The following is a 14472-nucleotide window of genomic DNA, read 5'->3' on the forward strand; positions in this document are numbered from 1 at the left end:
GTTCATGTATAATCAGTGTTGAGAATCCTGTCACAGTACAGTGTGACATGTAGTATAATCACTACTATGCTTTCCCTACGTCCAACATGCATGATGATTATAATGTACGCTGATATGTTACTATCCATATTGTATGACCTTTGTAGCATTTTCCCTGTGTACGATCAATATCTGTTTTCTATTGATCTGCTGTTTGCTCATGTATATTCAATAACATCTGACTGCCCATACAGTCCAGGTTGACACATATGATCCATATAGCTCCACCCATAAAGTTCTCCGTGAGAAAATATACGATGGTCATGCAGTGTTCTCCCACATTACACTGCGTACTTTTATGTAGTCCACCCTTTCTGGCAGCAGCACACGACATGTCTTGTTTTTCTCTGTAATATAGATTGACATGGCAGTATTATGCAATTCTCTGCCATGAAGTCCAGTGTTCTACCGTGTGGAGCATGCATAAATCGTCATATTTTCCATTCATGTCATCCTATGTAAGTATGTTATGCATACATTATGTTATGCATACATTATCTTTTGAGGTCCATTTTTGCATGCATGTATAATTTATACACAAACTGTTATCCAGCGCGTGTTTGATACAACGGCATTGTTATCTAGTGTAGTCCAGTTTAGCGTGTATAAGCATTTAATGCACACACATTATATTCTACACTCCAGTCTTGAGTATTGTATACACATGCTGTGTATGTGGTCTACTTTTGTATGTAGAAGTGTTTTCATATCTCATGTACTCCGTTCTTGCATGTATGACTATTTTATACACGTGCATTGTCATATTCTATGTAGTCCAGTCTCATATGTAGAAGCATTTCATACACACACATGCCCATATCTCACATTGTACACCCTTGATTGTAGGAGGACTTCATACACATACATTGTCATATCCTATTTAGTCCATTCTTGTATGTAGGACAATAATCGAATGCTGTCCAGTCCTGTATTTACGTGTATTTTATAGAAACACTTTGTCATATCCCATGTTGTCCGGTCTTGTACGTATGATTTTTTATACACCCACTTTGTCATATCCCATGTTGTCCGGTCTTGTACGTATGATTTTTTATACACCCACTTTGTCATATCCCATGTTGTCCGGTCTTGTACGTATGATTTTTTATACACCCACTTTGTCATATCCCATGTTGTCCGGTCTTGTACGTATGATTTTTTATACACCCACTTTGTCATATCCCAGATGTTGTCCGGTCTTGCATGTGACTTTTTTTATACACCCACTTTGTCATATCCCATGTTGTCCGGTCTTGTACGTATGATTTTTTATACACCCACTTTGTCATATCCCATGTTGTCCGGTCTTGCATGTGACTTTTTTATACACACGCATTGTCATATCCCATGTTGTCCGGTCTTGTACGTATGACTTTTTTATACACACACATTGTCATATCCCAGATGTTGTCCGGTCTTGTATGTGACTTTTTTTTATACGCACACATTGTCATATCCCATGTTGTCCGGTCTTGTATGTGACTTTTTTATACACACACATTGTCATATCCCAGATGTTGTCCGGTCTTGTATGTGACTTTTTTTATACGCACACATTGTCATATCCCATGTTGTCCGGTCTTGTACGTATGACTTTTTTATACACACGCATTGTCATATCCCATGTTGTCCAGTCTTGTATGTCACTATTTTATACACACACATTTTCATATCCTATGTTGTCCAGTTTATATGTGACTTTTATACACCCACATATCCCATGCCGTCCAGTCTTGTATGTGACTATTTTATACACACGCATTGTCATATCCCAGATGTTGTCCGGTCTTGTATGTGACTATTTTATACACACACATTGTCATATCCCATGTTGTCCGGTCTTGTACGTATGACTTTTTTATACACACGCATTGTCATATCCCATGTTGTCCAGTCTTGTATGTCACTATTTTATACACACACATTTTCATATCCTATGTTGTCCAGTTTATATGTGACTTTTATACACCCACATATCCCATGCCGTCCAGTCTTGTATGTGACTATTTTATACACACGCATTGTCATATCCCAGATGTTGTCCGGTCTTGTATGTGACTATTTTATACACACATTGTCATATCCCAGATGTTGTCCGGTCTTGTATGTGACTTTTTTATACACACGCATTTTCATATCCCATGTTGTCCAGTCTTGTATGTGACTATTTTATACACACGCATTGTCATATCCCAGATGTTGTCCGGTCTTGTATATGACTATTTTATACACACATTGTCATATCCCAGATGTTGTCCGGTCTTGTATGTGACTTTTTTATACACACGCATTTTCATATCCCATGTTGTCCAGTCTTGTATGTGACTATTTTATACACACGCATTTTCATATCCTATGTTGTCCAGTTTATATGTGACTTTTATGCACCCACATTGGCATATCCCATGCCGTCCAGTCTTCAATGTACGAGTATTTCATACACACACTTGTCAATATCCTGAGTAGTCCGCTCTTGCATTTATCAGTATTTTGAGCAGGCGTATCATGTTATCCCTTGTAATCCAGCTTGGTATAATTCTTTATTTTATCTTCCTCTCTTTCGTCTTTTCATCTACCTTCCAGCATTCTCCCACAACTTCTATTCTTAGTGGGGGGTGGGGTACCATTATTCAGGGTGCACAATCCCGAGTGGTCCGGCTTCACACCTGTCAGTATTATATCTTGTATGCTCCAGTATATCATATATATTTCAGTATAGGGTAAGATATAAGTCAATGCCTATACTCTGCATATCATTAACATTTACCGGTCTCACATGTCAGTACTTTACACAGTATTACCTGCCACAAGGTCTAGTATTCTGTATGTCAGCTTCACATCAATGTTTATACATCTAGTCCAGTGTTCTATGAGCAGCACTGATCTCAGCATATTCTCCTAGGCAGTGTTATATCATTCTCTAGTATAATGCTGTGTCTTAGGTGCAGATATAAAAAACACACACACACACACACCTGTGTATATATAACATCTAATATGATCCTGATCATAAACACTGTGATGCATGGACCTAATTGATATGCGTTAATTTAGAGATAGATAAGAAATAAGTAGATAGATAGATATGAGATAAATAAATAAATAGATATATAGATAGATAGATAGTAGAGAGATATAGATAGATATGAGATAAATAAATAGATATATAGATATATAGTAGAGATATAGATAGATATGAGATAAATAAATAAATAGATATATAGATATATAGTAGAGAGATATAGATAGATATGAGATAGATATGATAGATAGAAAGATATGAGATAGATATGAGATAGATAGATAGATATGAGATAGATAGATATGATAGATAGATAGAAAGATATGAGATAGATATGAGATAAATAGATAGATGGATAGATAGATATGAGATAGATAGCTATGAGATAGATATGAGATAGATAGATAGATAGATAGATTCTACGCTCATGTTACTGTAATCCCATATTTGTAAACAGTATAGTAACAATGTATTAATAATGCATGCAGTATATGCATCAGAAAAGAACAGGTAACTACAGTGATCTACAATGTCACCATATACAATATACATTCTTAAAATGCTTTATGCAAAAAGCCGCAGATAAAGACTGTGTGTACTCTAGGAGCATTTGAATATATATATATATATATATATATATATATATATATATATATATATATATAACATATATTTATATACTACACAGTAGTGACTATAAGAATTCAGCAGGCAGTCCAGTAGTGTGTTATATACTGTTATATAGGTATCCTTGTTGTAAACAGTGCCCCTACCTCTATACGGTGCAGCGCGGCACATACTACCAAGTATCTTACTATACTGATCAGTACATAAGTGCATCCCTCTACCATACGCATTGCATTGCTCTTGCGCCTATTGTATAGTAGGGACCCCTTACATATCAATTCACACAGTTCAGTATCAGGACACCCCCCCCCTCCCCCTGCCGCATGTACCCACTCTCAGAGCTGCCAGTGCCCATTTATTACCTGGTTTGGGTCGGTATTCTAGGAGGTATATGCTGCAGCCCAGAAAGTACGTGCCAGCCTTTCACAGGGTCCTAGAAAAGAGCCAGACAAAGTGGAGACAGGCTGTGTCTGCTGGTTGTGTAGTGTCAGCCTCCTCTCTCTGCAGCCATAGCGGGTATATAGTGAAACTTTATCCTACAGCTCAGCCTCTCTGCCGGTACCTCCCACAGCTCCCCACCCCATAACCAGCTAGACCTGCCACCCTCTATCTTAACCTTTCCACTGCCAGTCATGGCACACAACACCGCCTGCCCTGTGACACAGCAGGGGTTAAGAGACCAGCTTCAGAATCCACTTGCACCTCTTCTTCCATTACAGAATACACTGTTGGTAAAACCGTCCACCCTCTAAAAGGGAATGACACCGTCTCTGTCAGTACAAGGGTTAATTAAACGCACAACTTTAACCCATTGATATCTCCAGATCTGGAGTGTTTGTTATGGAACAGTCAATACGCCAAGTAACCCTTTCAATGGCGTCTAAATCTTTACGTGAATACGACCGGGCGGACAGGAGCGGTAAACTGTGATTAATGGCCTTTGTCTTGTTTTGTAATCATTAGTCTGTTTTGCCAAGTCATGGCAACCCTGTGACTCTATTAATTTCAACAATGGTGGTATATTTTTGGCAAAATAAATTTGTAAAAAAAAATAATAATATATATATATATATATATATATATATATATATATACACACACATATATATATATATATATATATATATATATATTAATGCATTTCTTCATCTACATCGTTGCAGAATACATTGTTGACATATTTGCAACGATGCCAAATAAGCGTAAAAAAAAAATACGTATCCATTTTTTGTGTGTAGTTTAGTGCTGGGCAGAATATAAGGATGTAAATACAAAGAAACCAATGGCGGTTCTTGAAAGCTACCTACCTGACTAGTTCTTGGAAATGCAGAGAAGTCATAGAAGTCACTTGTCTTATCAGTCGCAAAGTTCACTGCATATTAATAAAGACACATCATAAAGCTCTGGCAGGTAGATGGACTTCGGAGGCAGCAGCTGCCGGCGGCGGCGGCGGGGAGGCCTGAGGGGACAAAAAAAGAAGGTTAATGCAACTGGATTAAATATTGCTGGATACTAACTGCAAAGGGAAGGGGTACAAAGCCAGCATGGAGTAATGTGGAATGTCTGTCTGCTGCGGCCGGATTATGTTTCTGCCTCTGAAATCTATGGCATCACTTTACAGCTATCCATAGACATAGACAGCAGATCCGGATCGAGTTAATGGAAGAATCGTCCTGAGAGATCCTTTGGCTGATAATTCTTTCATGCCTTGACCGGCATAAAATTGGGTCTGGACGGCAGCTTTTAATTACTAGCACAATATAGTCGATTAAATGCATCAGCAATACGGTAACTACCCAAAGTTGTATATGACTGCAGCAAAAAGCCAACCTTAATGCACGCTGCCGCAGTACACACCTGAGGTATAATGTCGGGGTTCTCCCTAAGGTACCCCTGATGTATGCCGATGTTGGTGTTTCCTATCCAGGTTGTCTCCAGCTGTTGCAAAACTACAACTCCCAGCATGCCCGGACAGCCTTTGGCTGTCCGGGCATGCTGGGAGTTGTAGTTTTGCAACAGCTGGAGGCACCCTGATTGGGAAACACTGGCCTAATACATGTTAAATGGGCACTATCGGAATCACAAAACTTCTTACATGTTGTACATCTTTTTCCTATATATTTAATAAAAAAAAAAATCTATCACCTTTTTATAGAAATCACGGCTTATTACAAAGACCACTAGGGGTCCCCATACCATCTAGAACTTAATCCTGTCTGGCTGCTGCATCATCTTTGTCCCAAATGAATGCCAGGCTGTGACAAAGTCCAGAAAGTGAGGACGGGACTAGAACTCCCCTGTGCTCACTATTGCCCTATCAGACTGCAGCATGAAAACGGAGAGATGGGGGTTACAGAGCAGCCTGCAGTGATTGGCTGAAGAGACCTAGCACAACACAGCAGACACAGGGAGGAAGTGAATGTATGGTGAGTGAGGGCGAGCTCGGTGCTTGCCTGGGACATGCTCCTTCCTGAGCAGTGGATGTCAGAATGAGTGAGCAGCAGAACGGAGGGATTTGTGAGCCAAATACGGAAGCTAGACACACAAAAAAGATGTTATAAAAAAAAGTATTTTTTTTTTTTTTTTTTTTTTTAAATAAAAAGGCCTGCACTATACTATCCAGCAACCTTCTGGGTTATATGGTTCTATAGATACATTTTGGGTTATAAGATCCTATGGATACATTTACTGTATGCATGAGATTTCCCAGAGCATGGTACAGATATGGTGTGGAAAAAGCCTTATTGCCCATGCACACAATGCGGAAAATTCCGCTCTGAAATTCCAATGCAGCAGAGTCTTCTTGCTGTCAATGGGATTCCGCTGCACAGCGCACATTCAATGGCGAAGCTTCCCGCCAGTGAAATTCATCTGCCAAAAAAATGTACAGGTTAATTTTTGGACGGAATACCAAGCGGAATGAATGACTGGCTATGTGGTTCGGTAATGTCCGTGCAGTCCTAGCACCGTCTGATTCAGTCGGTGGCAGAAATTCTGTAGCGTGCTTAGAGCCCTAAAGGGAATCAAAACACAGAACTGATACGGTCCCTCTGATTTTATACTGTGCCATGACCAATGCATGTAGCATTAGGAAGCTACGGGAGAATATAGTACCTCCAAGGCACCATATTGTGTCAATGGACCCGTAGGATATATAGCAGAATTCTTAAAGCTATGGATTTGGCTGTCAGGGCCTGATGTAGTAGTAATTTTGCAACAGCTGGAGAGCCACAGGTTAGAGAACACACGAGATACAAGAGTCCATGCACTTGGCTTTGTTGCCTGCATGATTTCTAAAGTTGTAAGTGACTTGAGTTGCAATGGCTTGCAGCTATAACTTTTTTTGAGTCTTGTAGTAAAGCATGAAAAAATGTCTAGTGAATCTACGGCTGTGCTATTTCTGTGTCGCTGTAGCTTTAAGACGGCCTGCTTATAAGATCTAACACACAGATTAATACAGCCTCTGATCCTTCCTATCCTCACCTGTTACACAGACAGGGCAGGTATGTGGGAAGGCCCAGGGGCCCCATCAGCCAATGGGTCATGTTGGAAAGTCGCCAAGTCCCGCCCATCCAGACAAGGTTCAGATGTAAGAACTCAAACCGGCTCATAGAAAGCTGAGGACACTAACAATACATCTATACACAACGTCAACCATACGTACAGCTCTGACAGAGGCTTCGCCTTTCACATTCACAGATGAGGTTTGTTCTATATTTAACAAGGGAAGCATCACTTATCTAAACTTCTATGGAAACATCAAGTTCTGTAAATCAAGAAATTTCAAAAGAAACCAAACTGATGTTTGTGATACGGAGCCGGAGTCCCTTTAGTTTCCCAATGAAGAGAATGACAAGCAGTCGTTTCAGAGGAAAGCATTGTAGCGGCTTAATTCTTATCACAATAAAAAAACACAAATTATAAAAAGTCTATTCAGTCTTCTCTTAGCTCTTTCTGGGCAACAACAAGAATGTCTGCTATTACAGTTTCCTTAGCGAATATTGTGTGGGAAAAATAGGGTCTAGATGGGCGCTGTTGAGTTGTAGTACATAGAGTCCTCATCACAATAGACGCAAAGGAATTTACTATTTTATTATTATGAAACAATGTGACAACGCATTTTGGTGCCAGTATGCACCTTCCTCAGGTCCAGCATGAAACACCTCCCAGGGTCCTGGCTGGCTGACACATGCATCTGTGATGTATGAGGCACCGACAGGGAGCACAGGGAATAAGAGCAGTGAAGTGAGACGTCACTTCCAGGCCAACACGGGTTATCATCCAGTTTTACAATAATCCTGAATGGCAGATTGACATAGTTATCATATGGTATTGCCTATTCCCCAATATTTTCAAGAATCTAGAAAAGTTGAGTGACAACACCTATAAGCTGTAATGGCCTATATCAAAGCAACACAACTCAAGATTTTTGTTTTAGTAACAACTAATGGTAGTCAGTGGAAAACATTCATCGCATATGTATTGGACAGGGGATAAATGTTTAAACTGTTGACGTCTGACAGAACCTGGGTCCAATGTTGCTAAAATCTATGGGTTCGGCCAAAATTTCTGTTTTGTTTGGCCAAATTACAGATAGGCCATCAATGTCTGGCCCGGAGATATCATCCAAATTACTATTACATCTTTATGTCTCAAATACAGATTCAGTTTTCAGATTGTTGTTCTTCCGATGTTTTCTAAAGGTATTCTTTGAGGCGTTCAGAACAAGTGGCAAATCCCATATTGGAAACAATGAGCAGGAGCAGTCTTGATTGAACAATTGTAGCGGTAGAAAGAAAAAAGACCTTCTCTCTACTTTGATTCTACGAGGGCTCTTAGGAGCGAAGTATGAGCTAACATAACCTTTGTCAAAGACCACTTGAAGAAAATTTAAGACATCACTAGACTTGTAAATCACAGATAATTTAATCTGCAATGTCCTATCAGATCTTACAGTAGACGAGAAGTGAGGAAACTTCTTAATATCTAGGGCAGAAGAGACTTAGATCAAAGCAGGTCCACACAGTGTCTAAGATATAATTAGGAAATGTGCTGGGAGGATTGTCCTTCATGGACTACTTTAATGCACCTGTCTCGTCCCCACTAGGTTTTCGTTAGCACAAATCTGCTACCTACTGAATGATTTTCAAAGCTTCTCCCTTTAGGGGATAAGCAAGGTCATCCAAAGAATAAAATATGGCAGATAGACAGGAAAGCTTCCTTAAGGGAGAGAAATTACTCATTCAAAATTTATTAAGCTATCTTGGTGCTGGAGCTGACAAACGGCTGCCGCGTATCCCGGTTTCTCACACAGAATCTGGTGATATACAAAGAAAAAAAATAAATGAAAATACCTTTTTGGGGAAACCCAATAAATATTTCCAGAATTATGGTAAAGGAGGCCAATCTGAAATGACTTCACTAACGCATAAATTCAGTGGATAAATAAGATGGTAGACATATCAAGGATCGGATCGTCCTAACAAGCATGTTAATTCTATGGAAATGAGGCGGCTCCAAGGTGCCTGTGATATCACTATTATTTCTCACGTCAAACAGCGATATTGAGCAATTTTGGTCTGGTTGTCCTCATGAAGATTAGCTTTGGCGGATTTCACAATCAATGATGTATTCTTTAGCATCAACAAAAAATATACTAATAGTTGAAGAAATATTGAGTCGGCACACCAGATGTGAGTTGCAAAGCGAGTGGATTTTAATTGTTCATATTGCAAAAGACTCAAGCTGTGCATACATTTACTGTTTTGAGTACTGAATACTCTTCTTCAGGGATGACTAGAAAAAGGAAAATGGGTGGAGGAGCGTCAGCCAGACACTAACCATAAGGTCACAGAACCTGGGCCTGTGCATATACAGCAGATGTCCAGCACTGACTGAAGCCATCGAGATTGAAAATAACTCAGAACCCGGCCATTTAGCTTCCTAGATGTTGCAGTCAATAGTGCCTATGTGGTTAGATGTCGCTGGTTAGATGGAGGCCCTACGGCCTTCTGTCACCTACTGCCATCCCACAAATGGGATCTCAGGGACAGGGAATTGCTTGTTTGCCATGGCAGCTGGAGTCTAACAATTGTAAGGCCTTAGAGACTATCTGTAAGTTTACTACTGATAAGCCATAATACTTTGGTAAACTGACTATACCAAAAGCATTGTTGTAGCCATCAGAAGATTAAAATCTGACATGTCCTATTAGTCTAAACAAATAATGAAAGTTAAAAAAGTTAAAGTTTAATGGGAAAAAAAAACAAATAATTTTGTTTTGAATTATTAAGTGAAAAGGATTTTAAAAAGTACAATAAACAATGGCTTGATTGCTTTTTTTTCATATATCACTCACCCCCATAAAATTATTACGACTCATGCTGAAAATGAAAAGTTACCATGTAACTCCATCGATGGGAAAATAAAAAAATTATGGAATGCCGCAGTTTAAAAATAACTATATATACTTGATACTGACAGAATTGTCCCAACGTTCACAATAAAATTATTAAATTTGTTATTTGATGCAGTTGGTTTCTACATTTTCCATACATCCATACTAACAGAATGAACATTTGTAGAAACATTCGTTCCCAGTGTAAAAGTCCCAGCGATCAGCTTGCTGACCTCTTGTGCAGGCATAAAAATCGTAGTTTGTCGGCAGGATAAACAAGGGATATGCTGCCGACAATAACAGAAGTGAACGGCCGCACGAACCATCCAGCCACTGACTCCTAAGGCTATGTTCACACTACATAATGTCTGTACGGAAAATCTCCAGGCGGACATTCTGGAGACTGTGGGCCAGGCACAGAATGCATAGTTGCCTATGAGACGGCACATTCCCTTTCGGTCCTAGGACTGCCCGGGGTGTGCCGTCTCATAGACGGCTATGCATTTCGTGCTGAGTCCAAAAAAAAATGTACGGGAAATCGGAATCTGGCATGGAAATTCCGCCGCGTGCACAGCACAGCAGAATCCCGTTGAATTTAACTGCTCTGGAATCTCCGTGCAGAGTTTCAATGCGGAATTCCGCACTGAAATTCTGAGATGTGAACAGAAATGTGTGTACACATGATTGCTATGAAACTTGTGCCCTTTCCTCTCTGGATGAGTGATGTTATCTTGAAAGACCTATGAAAACAAGCACTTTTCCTTTTGAGTCACACTCTGACCCACATACATACTGTTCTAGTGAAATACATGGGATATATATATATATATGTATATATATATATATATATATATATATAATTCCTGTTCGTCCTACGGCGGCACAAATATGGGGATACATATTCCTGTAGACCCTTGGTAGAAGAGTAAATTAGCAATTACCAAGAACAAATCAAGGGGCTAACCCCTCCCTGCAGGGTAGAACCTATAAAAACCCCTAATAGACACACGCCACATTATTTTTCTTCTCTAGGTAGAAGGTATGAAGACAAGAACATAGAGTCGCCTCTATATCGGACGTTGTTCTGGTCCCTGGGGTGCGAATTTCTGGTGCCGGCCGCATACCGGGGGTTGCCCTGGTCCCTCAGCCGTGTCCGCCGTCCCTGAGTTGCAGGGTTTGTTATGACATGCGGTTTCTGTGCCTGCAAAGTTCATCCTGTATTACGGAATCCTTGAGAACGCCGGTCTTTGGCCTCTGGATCTTCCGGTGTGTGCGTCTGATTTGGGCACATATGCAGTTTGAGTGTATCGGCATTGCGCAGAGGTAAGTGAGTCTCTCTGGTGGTTGTGCACAGTTCCGGAAACTCCTTGGCGCCGATAGGGGATATAAGTGAGCCTCTGCCTTAGTATGGCTGCGCTCAGCCAGAGGGTATATTTCTTATGTGTATTTACTTGTTTTTTTTCCTTTTAGCTATGTCTAAAGAAGGTGGCAAAAGGAAAAGAAAGTCAAGGCATAATGTCTGAAGAATGTCAGACGCCCCTTCCTAAGTCCTGGGAAAAAAGAAAATGTGAAAACTGCCTACCTTCTAGTAGTCAACGTTTGTCTCCAGATTCCTTTATGGGTTGGTTTAAAGAGCAGTTGTCCTCCGCCTTTCATGACTTGAAGCCCTATCTAGCTCCTAAGAAAACTAAATCAGTTAAGACTGTTCAGGCCCATGATTCCTCCTCCTCTTCAAGCGCACCAGAGGGGTCGGATAGTGAAGAGGTGGAGCTTATGGAGACAGAAACTATAGAGGATATTTATCTCCTGCAAAAGGAAAAAAATTCCGAAATTAGTTTCGGCAGTCAAGCAGGTCTTGGAATCCACAGAAGAGGTTTCCCACAAATCCTGTAAAGACCATCTCTATTATTTCCCGCCAGGGAAACCAGGTTTATTACCCTCTCATCAGCTCATTTCTGATTGGATGGAGAAGGACTGGCTTAAGCCTGAAAAAAAGACAGATCCAGGGGCAAAATTTAAGTCTACTTATAGATTAGACCCATCAGTTTAATCTAAATGGGATGCCCTGCTGAAAGTAGACCTTGCAGCAACCAGGCTAACATCTGTTCCATCAGATGAGTCCTCACTTCTTACGGATCCAATGGAGAAAAAAGCAGTATCGCTTTGAAAAAAATATTTTTTGGCAGCTGCATCCTCGGCTAAGGTTGCTACGTCTTCTGTGTCGGTCGCCAGGGCATTGCGCCTATAACTTAGCCATCTGGTTTAAAGATGGAGTTTCAAGAGAGGATCTCATTAATGACATCTCAAGAATGAAGATCGCGTCTGACTTTCTTTGTGACGCTCCGTTGGATACCTTAAACTTCTCCTCCAGGGTAATGGCATTGTCCAATGCTATGCAAAGGGCTCTTTGGATCAAGCAGTGGTCAGGAGACATTCTTTCCAATAGTCATTTTGTTTCCTTGCCATTTGATCTTTCTTCAATGTTCGGTCCCCAATTGAAAAGTATCCTGTAGGATCTCAATGCAGATAAAGGAGCTGGTTTTCCTCACCCTCATCTGGTTAGACCTTTCAGGAATTTTAAGAGATCTCCGAAAAGGCAGTCGTCCTTTCGAAAGTCAGACAGAAGGATGAACTGCAGAAGGATGAATTATATTGCCACAGCTCAGGATGAACCAGTTGAAGCCCGCTTATGCCTCTTCAAGAACACTTGGTTCAAGACATCATCGGATGCCTGGGTTCGGGATCTGATCTAAAGAGGGTATTCTCTAGTAATAAGAAAAAAGCCGCCAGAAAGGTTTTTTAATAAGCAGAAACAGCAGTCAGATAGTCTCCGAGCTGGTGCATCAATTTCTTCAGAAGAAAGTGCTGGAGCAAGTTCCTGTCCAAGAGAAAGGGAGAGGTCACTATTCTGGGGTCTTTGCACTGCCCAAAGCGGGGGGAGATTGGAGGTTAATAATATACCTGTCATATCTGAACCAATTCTTCCACAAGATAAAGTTTCAAAATGGAATCCATCCAGTCAGCCTGCCTAGATGTTCAGAAGGGAGATTTCATGGCTTGCATCGTTGTTCAAGATGCGTACCTTCACATCCCGATCCTAAAAAATCACAGGAGATTTCTCCACATCGCGGTAGAGAGTCAGGAAAGCATACAGCATCTTCAATTTACCTGCTTAACATTTGGCATCACGTCGGCTCCTTGAGTTTTTACAAAGGTCGTTGTAGTACTATCAGTAGCCCTCAGGCTACAATGTATATGCGTCACACCATACCTAGACGACTGGCTGATAAGAGCACAGTCACAGAGTCTTCTCAAGAGTCATCTAAATTCCACCATTTAATTTCTTCAACATCATGGGTTACTGATGAATTTCAGAAAGTCGACTTTGTCTCCAACCAGAAGAATCGACTATCTGGGATTCTCAATAGATTATCCGGAAATGTGTCTTTTTCTTCCCAGGGAGAGATCTTTGAACATCATGAAATCCATCCAGCTCATGCTGACCCAGAACAAATGTACAGACAGATTTGCTATGAAGATCCTGGGTCTCCTAATCTCAGCCATTAAAAGTTTATCTGGGCAAAAACCCATATCAGGATACTCCAAGAACACATTCTGAAGAACTGGGACAGATGTCCAGAATCTCTGGATTCGGTGACTTGAGTCCCTCCCTGGGTAAAGCACAATCTTGTATGGTGGTTGAAAGATGATCGCCTCTGCAAAGGCAAGTCTCTCCTTTCTCCTCTTCCAACAGTCCGAGCGACGGATGCGTCCGGCTCAGGTTGGGGTGGCCATGTAGGGGGCACATGAGTTCAGAAGAAGTTGAACCAGTTGGAGAAGAATTTCTACGAACCTGAAAGAATTGACAGCGATAAAGAAAGCTCTTGTTCACTTTCAGTCTCTTCTGATCCATCGGCCGGTACTGGTGTGGTCGGACAATCTACCTTCTGTATTTTACGTCAACAAACAGGGAAGCACGAGGAGCAAAGCTCTTTAAAAGGAGTGTGCCCGGTTGATCTCTTGGGCAGAACATCACCTACTTTCACTGTCAGCAGTCCACATAAAAGGATCCTCCAACATCACCGCAGAATGGCTGAGCAGAAATACACTGTCTCCAGGAGAGCGGGAACTCAATTCGGAATTGTTCCAGTCGGTAACAGCAAGGTGGGGGACTCCAAACTGACAAGCTTATGCTCTCTCTCTCTCAACGAGGGACCGTCCAGTGGCAGTAGTTGGTCCGTCAATACCTTGGTCCGGAATTTTCGTGTATGTCTTTCCTCCGAAACAGCTGATTCCAGCGGTTCTGAAGAAAATCAGAAATGAGAAGGTAAGAGCCACTGCCATACTTCCCTTTTGGCCCCGGAGGGCTTGGTTTCATCTCGCATGG

The 14472-nt window shown here is 41.0% G+C and overlaps 1 protein-coding gene across 2 annotated transcripts in view; it reads right to left on the bottom strand.

Moving 5' to 3' along the window:
* Nucleotides 1–14472, bottom strand: part of RARA (retinoic acid receptor alpha) — a 202196-nt gene that overhangs the window by 147989 nt on the left and 39735 nt on the right. Inside the window, exon 2 of one of the 2 annotated variants that reach the window (XM_056547854.1) lies at nt 4996–5147. The gene's annotated coding sequence lies outside the window, so the exon portion shown is untranslated. Of the gene's footprint in view, nt 1–4050; nt 4194–4995; nt 5148–14472 lie in introns of those variants that run through there. The other variant, XM_056547853.1, reaches the window with a different exon arrangement.

Source organism: Hyla sarda, chromosome 12, assembly GCF_029499605.1.
Source record: "Hyla sarda isolate aHylSar1 chromosome 12, aHylSar1.hap1, whole genome shotgun sequence".
Lineage (NCBI taxonomy): Eukaryota > Metazoa > Chordata > Amphibia > Anura > Hylidae > Hyla > Hyla sarda.